Source organism: Pan troglodytes, chromosome 5 (assembly GCF_028858775.2).
Source record: "Pan troglodytes isolate AG18354 chromosome 5, NHGRI_mPanTro3-v2.0_pri, whole genome shotgun sequence".
Taxonomy (NCBI): domain Eukaryota; kingdom Metazoa; phylum Chordata; class Mammalia; order Primates; family Hominidae; genus Pan; species Pan troglodytes.
In genome coordinates, this window is record NC_072403.2 from 100,273,587 (window position 1) to 100,283,192 (window position 9,606).

The window sequence follows — 9,606 nt, forward strand, 5'->3', positions numbered from 1 at the left end:
GTTGAGAAACAGAAAGGTTCCATGGAACTTCCAATTGCAAGGCCATGGTGACCTTTTCCAATAACAGTTTTTGTGCTGTGGTAATGGCAGGAGTCAGTCCAGGGAGTCAAGAGTAAATGGGGTGCCACTCTGGCTATTGCCCAGGCTGAAGCTGGTTTATCCCACCCCAAAGGACAAAGCCCAACTCACTGGTTTTCCTATGACAACACAAGTGAGAAAAATAACCGAGAGTAAATAGAACATAGTGAGATTAAATTAAATGAAATAAAGATGCTTTTTAACAAAAAAATGAAGTCTAAATTATTTTAAGTATAACCACAAGATGAAGCATTGAAGACAGTAAATGTAGAGTGTCCTTTATTGGTTTTGGTTAGGAAAGTTGCACTTGAGCTCTAAGCCTCTTCCAATTCTAATAGTCAATGATTATAGCTCATAAACTATAGTCCATGAACATAAAAATAACTTGATGTTAAAGAACTAAATAACTTACTTCTTTATTTTAGGCTGCTTGTTGTAGAAGGAATCTGTGCTTATTGTAAATTTAAGCAATGCAGAAACATATAAAGTCAAAATTAAGTCCTCTCTTTCACCTCTACCTCACCCTAATCTCAACCCCCAGAGACACCATATTTTCTAGGCACATGCAAACATATATATGTACATAAATTGTAATATAATGGATTAATTCTATCTTTGAACATTGTATCTATAAACATGAGTGATATTAAAAATATTAAACAATCAGTGTGATGGGGTAGCAGCTAATCAGAACGGCTGTCAGTGCTAAGCAGCTGGGTTGAGTGGTGTGACATATTACATTTAACCAGACCCAGCAGAGGTGCGGGAGGCCTGGCATGGTGATGGGAGCTGCACCTCAGTGTCTGGCCACAGCTACATGGCCTCCGAGTTTTACTCTGACTCTCCAGGATTTTTCTATAAGACACATGATATGCTTTAATAAATTGCCTTTTTTATTTAAACTGGCCAGAGTAGTTTTTTTTTTTTGCAAGCAGAAACAACAGTGGAATATAAAAAGAATTAAAAGGTTCTCAGCCGGGCGCGGTGTCTCACGCCTGTAATCCCAGCACTTTGGGAGGCCGAGGCGGGCAGATCACGAGGTCAGGAGATCGAGACCATCCTGGCTAACACGGTGAAACCCCGTCTCTACTAAAAAATAAAAAATAATTAGCCGGGCGCGGTGGCGGGAGCCTGTAGTCCCAGCTAGTCGGAAGGCTGAGGCAGGAGAATGGCATGAACCCAGGAGGCGGAGCTTGCAGTGAACCGAGATTGCGCCACTGCACTCCAGTCTGGGCAACAGAGCGAGACTCCATCTCAAAAAAAAAAAAAAAAAAAGTCAGGTTCTCATCCCATTTAAACCAAGAATTTTGATCACCAGCAAATTTTGTGATCTGTAACGATCTGCACGGCAGTAACCAAATCTGAAAGACTGGTATCTCTCTTTCCTCTTTTTTCCACATAAAGAGTTGACCTATGGCAGCTGTTGAGTGCCAGACCCTAGGGGTAGATTGATCTATAATCAGGACTGCTCTTTTGCACAAAATAATTTCCTTCCTTTAAATTTTTCTTTAAATACACATTACCTTATTTTAGATTTTTTCTTTTGTAGTTTAAAAAGAAAAAGCAATCAAGAGAAAAATAAAGTAAGATCTTCATTTGCATATGTCTGCTCTGGAGGAAAAATATACTCTTTTTTCATTTCTTTCTTGATTACATCAGCAAAAGGCATTTAGAACACAGCGCTTTCAAATTAGTGCTTCAGGTCCTGATTATTTTTGAAGTCTTCATGAAATATTATTTAAAGAAGGAAGGTTTCTAAATTCTGTCAAATATACCAACTATGCATAAGTTAATGCTAAGAAAATAAACTTTTTAATTTTTGATGTAATATAATACACTGAGAATTGTTCTATGCATGAAACAAGAAGGAAGGGAGCATTACAAGTGCGGAAATATATTTCATATGTTCATTGTCTCTGCTTTGATATATGCATAACTATATTGCATTCTAGGAGCAGCTAATTTCCATATAAAGTGTAGCTACTTTCAATTTTACTATGTCTTGTCTACAAAGGAAGCTTTGATTTGTGTGCCCTAGGCTAGATCAGAGAATGCATCATTTTCTTGAAGTTCCTTTCTGTCATGCACAATTGGTGAATTCCAGCACTGATTATAACATGGATGCTTAGAAAGACATTACCCAAAAGGGAAAAAAATAAGATAAATTGCATCAAGAAAGGCTAGCAAAATCAAAGAAAAATGATCAGAGAGAACCTGATGGCAATCCTCCCGAATTGTACACATTTGGGCATTAAGGGGCAATGAACCTTGGCCTATTCTGGTGATTATAACAGCTATTTCAAGCCTAATAGAAGAAGTGAAATTCTGCAGTCATATCAAAGCATCTGCCATCATTTGGTCCTCTGTGATGGCTACTGCACATTGGTAACCATCTTCTTTGCAGAGCTGAAGGTGGACCAGCTGAGCTCACGTGAGGTGTGACTTGTGCAGTAGCAGAAGACCTCACCTCCAAATATTTCCTCACTGACATTCATCAAATTTTATCTTTCAATTCCTTTTGATGATGCGTGCTTTTGAAGTGGATTAATGAATTCTATTACCCGGAGGAATAAAATCAAGTACTCATCCAGTATCAGCCTATCCCATAACCTAATTATTTTACCTGATTACTATTTAATGGAAAGAGAGGCAAACTAGGAACAGGGAGTTGAGTTCTAGTCCCTGCTCCGTGGCTGTGCACCTCCGGGCAAATCACTTCTCTCCTTCAGTCTTAGTGTCTTCATCTTTAAACTGATGAGATGATAGTAAAGATCTCTCCTAGTTAGGAAATTCTGACTTTGTGACTAGATTATTACCCTTTTAACTTAGCACCCTGAAGGAATGGAAAAAAGAAGCAAAATTTTGATGGATTTGAGAATGAGAGAAGGAAGATAGGAGGTAAGTCATTCCCAGGCCAAAAGTGAGTAGAGATTTGTTAGGTAAGAGATACAAGCACTGAAAAAATTAAAATTGGGGAAGAAAACAAACTTCTGATTCTATACCTGAGTCATATATTTTTGAAATATTTGTATAATACTAAAAATATTGGATTTGATTTTCTTTTGAAAAAACCTTTATTGGCTTGGATTTATTAGTATCATTATAAAAATATAGAAACTGCATGCCCCCAACCTGATTATTGTATCTCCTACAAGATAACTATTGTTAATAATTTGGGGTTTCTTCTTGCAGACTTTTTTTTTTCATGCCTATTACCATATGCAAGGAGGTTCTTTTTTTTGGTATGCACTTTTATTCAACTGGTCTCAAGTTAGTGTACAGTTAAGCCCTGCCTGCCTCCACCCACTCTGAGGGAGATGAAAAGCCTTCATACATCTCAAGTTGGAGGACAAAAAAGGGGAGTCACAAAGGCTGATCATTCAAAATAAAAAAAATAAAAAAGTATTAAGGCAAAGATTAAAAGATTTTTGCATTACATAATTTACCCAAAAGCAATGCTATTACCTCCCGTGTGTGGACTCGGGAGAGGACTGGGCCATTCTCCTTAGAGAGAAGTGGGGTGGCTTTTAGGAGGCAAGGGACTTCCTGTAACAATGCATCTCACGATATTTGGAATGACCATTAAAAAAAGAACAATGTACAATCAAAGTCCTCGGCCACATTGTAGAACTTTGGGGGATGCTCGCTCCAACCAACTGCTGTCACCTTCACCGTTCCAGTTTTTAAATCCTGAGTCAAGCCAAAACAAACAAACAAACAAACAAAAACAAAAACAAATAAAGCCATGCCAATCTCATCGTGTTTTCTGTGCAAGTTAGGTTTTGTCAAGAAAGGGTGTAATGCAACTAAGTCACAGTCAGCCTAGAAGCATTTGTGGTGGACGATGGAGGGGCCGGACTCGTCCTACTCCTGCTTGCTGATCCACATCTGCTGGAAGGTGGACGTGGAGGCCAGGATGGAGTAGCCAATCCACACGGAGTGCTTGCACTGGGGAGGAGCAATGATCTTGATCTTCATCGTGCTGGGCGCCAGGGTGGTGATCTCCTTCTGCATCCTGTCTGTGATGCCAGGGTACATGGTGGTGCCGCCAGACAGCACTGTGTTGGCGTACAGGTCTTTGTGGTTGTCCACGTCACACTTCATAATGGAGTTGAAGGTAGTGTCATGGATGCCACAGGATTCCATGCCCAGAAAGGAAGGCTGGAAGAGTGCCTTGGGGCAGCGGAACCGCTCATTGCCGATGGTGATGACCTGGCCATCTGGCAGCTCATAGCTCTTCTCCAGGGAGGAGCTGGAGGCCGCCGAGGCCATCTCCTGCTCGAATTCCAGGGCGACGTAGCACAGCTTCTCCTTGATGTCACACATGATTTCCTGCTCAGCGTGGTGGTGAAGCTGTAGCTGTGCTGGGTGAGGGTCTTCTTGAGGTAGTTAGTCAGGTCCCCGCCAGCCAGGTCCAGACGCAGGATGGCGTGGGGAGGGCGTACCCCTCCTAGATGGACAGAGTGTGGGTGACCCTGTCACCGGGGTGCATCACGATGCCAGTGGTACCGCCAGAGGCATACAGGGACAGCACGGCCTGGATGGCCACATACATGGCTGGGGTGTTGAAGGTCTCAAACATGATGAACTGGGTCGTCTTCTCATGGTTGGGCTTGGGGTTCAGGGGGGCCTCAGTCAGCAGCACGGGGTGCTCCTCAGCAGTCACACGCACCTCGTTGTAGGTGTGGTGCCAGATCTTCTCCATGTCGTCCCATTTGGTGACGTTGCCATGCTTGATGGGGTACTTCAGAGTCAGGATGCCTCTCTTGCTCTGGGCCTCCTTGCCCACATAGGAGTCCTTCTGACCCATGCCCACCATCACTCCCTGGTGCCTGGGGTGCCCCACAATGGAGGGGAAGACGGCCTGGGGAGCCTTGCGCATGATGGAGCAGTTGTCGACGACGACGAGCGCGGTGATAGCATCATCCATGGTGAGCTGGCGGCGGGAGCGGACGCAAGGCGCAGCGGCAAGGGCAAGGTTCTGTGCTCGCTGGGCTGACGCGGTCTCCGCGGTGTAAGGAGGTTTATATATATTTCTACAACATCTCCCCTACCGCTACAGTAACTTGCTCTCTTTCTTTCTTTCTTTCTCTTTCTTTCTTTCCTTTCTTTCTTTCTTTCTTTTCTTTTTCTTCCTTCCTTTCTCTCTCTCTCTTTCTTTCTTTCTAACTCTCTTTGTCTCTTTCTTTCTTTCTTTTGACGGAGTTTCACTCTTGTCGCCCAGATTGGAGTGCAATGGCATGACCTCGGCTCACTGTAGCCTCCACCTCCCAGGTTCAAGCGATTATCCTGCCTCAGCCTCCTTAGGAGCTGGAATTACAGACGTGCACCACCAAGCCTGGCTAATTTTTGTATTATTAGTAGAGACGGGGTTTCACCTTGTTGGCCAGGCTGGTCTCGAACTCCTGACCTCAGGTGACCCACCTGCCTTAGGCTCCCAAAGTCCTGGGATTATAGGCATGAGCCACAGTGCCCAGCCTTCTTTTCATTTAATACTATAGTAGTGTGATCCTCTCTACCTATTACATAAAATACTTCAGGTGAACATCCTTGTACATGTGTTTCTGAAACACTTTAGCAAGCTTGTCTGCAGGATAGATTTCAGAGAGTGAGATGGCCAGGCCGGGCACATGCACTTTAAAGCATGTCAGCTATTACCTGCCTTAGCCCTGTTTCCACAGGGCTTGTGATGAGGGCTTATGCATTAGTACTTTCTGAGGAGCATGATCCCAGGGAGCGGGAATGAGAGATAAGAGTGAAGGGGGTAAGGAGGGAGAGCCAATACTAAAATGCCTTATTGAGCTGGCTGCTGCTTTTATTTTATTTTATTGCTATTTTTTTAAATAAAGTTTTCATAGTCTTTAATTGGTTATTTTGCTGGTTATTGGTTAATAAATTGACAATGCAAGGAGGGGCCATGGGTGAGCTCCCAGCCAGGCTCCCACGTCCAGGCTCAGGCAAGGATGGCTGCTGCTTTTAGTTGGCTGGTTGCTTAATCCCACAGAAACTTCCGTGAAGCCAAAGGAAGTATGTCTCAAGACTGTCAGAGAAGCCATATGAAATGTATTTCAGGACCATCCATTGTGGTGAGGAGGGGAGAGTGGGAAAGGGAGAAGCCTTTATCCATCAGGTCTGTCTCCCACTTGTCAAAGGTTTGCCCATGAGCTGTTCATTCTCCAGCACTCTGGTTTGCACATGTGTCGGCCCTTGAGCACGTTCCTTTGGAGTCCTTCATTGTGGGTCATCCAAGAAGCCTGGGGTGGGGCAGGAGATAAGTCCACTTGTTTTTGTGTGAAGCCCACCTGAGTCCACATTAAATCACTGCAGTCATGACTGGAATAAGACACAAGTGTTGTCAAGGAGATCTGAAGTGGTACATGAAAGATTTCAGATACACTAACAACCTGTCTCACAAAACTATACCGATTTACACTCATCAATCATGCAAAAGTGTCTTATTTCTTTTCTTTAACAACAGTGGATCTTGTCCCTAACTTTTGCCAATATGGTGGGTAATATGGGAAGTGTTTTCTTCTGTTGTGCATTTCTGTGCTACTGAGGTTGAATATCTTTGCAAATGTTTATTAGCCTTTATATTTTGTCTTTTGTGAATTGTCTACTATATTCTTTGGCTTTTTTTCTATTAGGTGGTTCTTTAAGGCTTTTTTTTATTAAACAGAGAAGACTACTTTGTGAAGTTCATGTTCATGAAGTTTTGTAAGTACTCTCCTTAATAATCTAAAATATGAATATGCTGTTTTCCACTTGCCCAATTTCTAGCACTTAGTGTGAACTGAAGACAGTAGTCACATACATGTTCTTTATATTAGCAAAATTACTATTTTTTTCAGTATTAGACTCAGAGCACAATATTCCATAGGTAATAGCACATATGGTTTTTATTTAATTGTGAATGCATTTACTTACAAATGCTTTCCAGAACAAAGTCACACTTTAAGCTTGTCCTTTCCTATTTTGTTTCTTGGGATAATGATTGCATAGTCTCTTTTTTTCCTTGCAGAGAAGTCTTTTATCCTATCATAGTTCAACTTCATTCTTATTTGCTACTTGTTAAATGGCTTCTGAAAGAAAACAAGGACTTTTCTGTAACCTGCTCATGATTTCACTTCAGATCTAATAGTGCAACTGCCACATACAATCTTGTCATTCAGCTATCAACCAACAAAGGTCTTCTTGGTTTTATCCCTTGTTTTACAAACCGAACTTTTGTTCTTTTCTGCTATTTCCATTGTGATTATAAAGGATTAAGTGCCTGGAGTTTCAAGGGATGTAAACTCATTGCAGTAATATTGCAGAAGATAAAAACAGAAGGAGCTACGATATGTTTTTATAATTTTGTGTGTGTGTGTGTGTAATTCCAGGTATATTATAAGATGAACCTGATTTTCTAATTATTGGTTGGAACAAAACACTAGAGTAAATAATTATACATGTACCATTTTTAAAAAGTAAGTACATTTCTAATAGCATGCCTCCTAAGTAAATCTTTCTTTGATAAATAGCATCTATGACTATTTCGTTTTCATGGCCTAAAGAGGTTGGTTGTGACTTGGGGAAAGATGACTCTACCTCTAACTCCAGGTATCACCTTACTTGGTATAAGGATAATTCCATCTTTCTTACCTATTTTTTGTTCAAGAATGAGCTGTGTCCTAATTCTGACTAACAAGACAAAAGGGAAGTCATGCTGAGGGACTTCCAGGAAGAATTTCTTTCTTCCTGACAGAGAGCCAGAGGGAGGAACTTTCTCTCTTTTGCTCTGTGTGCTCTCATATCTGGATATTATGCCTAATATGGCTGTAGTTAATTCACTGGCAATTTGCAAATGAAGCCAATACTGAGAATAACAGAATGGGGACATGAAAATAACCTGGGTCTTTGTCGATGTAATTGAGACATTGAATCAATCAACCCTGAAGTCTATCCTACTTCTAGATTTCCTGTGCGACAATACATCTTCTTCTTGCTGGAACCAGTTTTGAATTGGAATTCCTCTATATTACAAACCAAAGCACCTTACTAAATCAGCTTCTTTCCACACAGGGACAGAGAAGGTAGGCTCAGTCTGGAGAAATGTACAGGCACCCTTTTTCTTTTAAGGTTCAGAGAGCCCATGAACTGAATCTGGTATATCACAAAGCTTGCAGAGAATAGAGTTTTCACACTTTTTCAAGGTAAGACCAAAAGACTCACACTCTGTTACTTATAGGCTATGTTACTTGGGCAAATCACTTGAAGTCTCTGAGCCCCAGTTTTGGCATGGTGTTCAGGCGTGGTGGCATGCACCTGTAATCCCAGCTACCTGGGAGGCTGAGGTAGGAGAATTGCTGGAACCTGGGAGGCAGAGGCTGCAGAGAGCAGAGATCGCGCCACTGCACTCCAGCCTGGGCAACAGAGCAAGACTTCATCTCAAAACACACACACACACACACACACACACACACACACACAAAACTATTAAGTGTTTCCTCAAATCCAAGATTCTGTCAATTGTAAGGCCCTCTATTAAGAAAGAAAAAAGTGCTGCCAATTAAAAATTAAACTATGCCTTAACATTGTGCATTTGTCATCTTCTGACTTTGACTTTTTTCCCCATGTATTTCAGGGGACTTGGCAATACCTCCTTCAGTTGCACTGGTTGGCATGTGATAGGCAGTCCTGTTGTATGTATCTGTGTGGGGGAAGCAGAACATAACTCAGCTTCGTCCACTTGTGGGGTTTTCCTTTCTTAAGTTCCATAAAGTGCTTGCTGGTTGCTTTGAAAATGGATGGAATTATGGTTATTTCTCCAGCAGTGAATATTTGCTTTATCAATATCAAATTTATGCCCCACTGTTTTGTTTCTATTCATTTCTCTGTATACAAAATCTTTTTTTATTTCAATGTCAAATTATGCTATAATCTTTTAAAATACATTTAAAAACCACAAACTCAACATGAGCAGTAAAAACCGCACACTATCAGCCGTAAGATGTCAAATGTAAAAACTTGTGTCTTAGAATTAAAACAAGGTATTTATGAAATGACTATGGTAGAGATGAAAGAGGCAAGTCACAGGGATATAGTCAAGTTTTTCTATTGTCCACTTTTTGAGGGAGAAGATTCAACTAATTGTATAAAGATGTTTAAAACGAATATAGGTAAGTGATAGAATAAAAACAGTTTAAAGAAAGATACCATTTTTTTTTCCTGTACTAAATTAACAAAGACTCAGAAAATGAAAAAGATTCAATTTGGTGCAGAAAAAGAGAAACAGACATTCTCATTTTCTGCAAGTATTAATTTTTATAGAAGGAAGATCTGAGGCCCGCCTTACTTTCTTTTGTGCCTGGATATCTGGCAGAATAATTTCTTTAACCTGAGTTTCTTGCTGTAATAGAAAAATACGGAAAAGTAGAGGTAATGAGGTAGAGAAAATATTAACAACTGGCACTAGGATTCTCAGGGAGAGAACAGTCTTTGGAAAGGTGCTCTGAGAGATGTTTGTAACAGAAGGTGCTCTCTACC

General features: G+C 41.1%; 1 pseudogene; it reads right to left on the reverse strand.

Annotated features, from left to right (window-relative positions):
• Positions 1-3,463: 3,463 nt before the first annotated feature.
• On the reverse strand, positions 3,464-5,084 carry LOC100612714 (actin, clone 302-like; annotated as a pseudogene).
• Between the last annotated feature and the right edge of the window lie 4,522 nt (positions 5,085-9,606).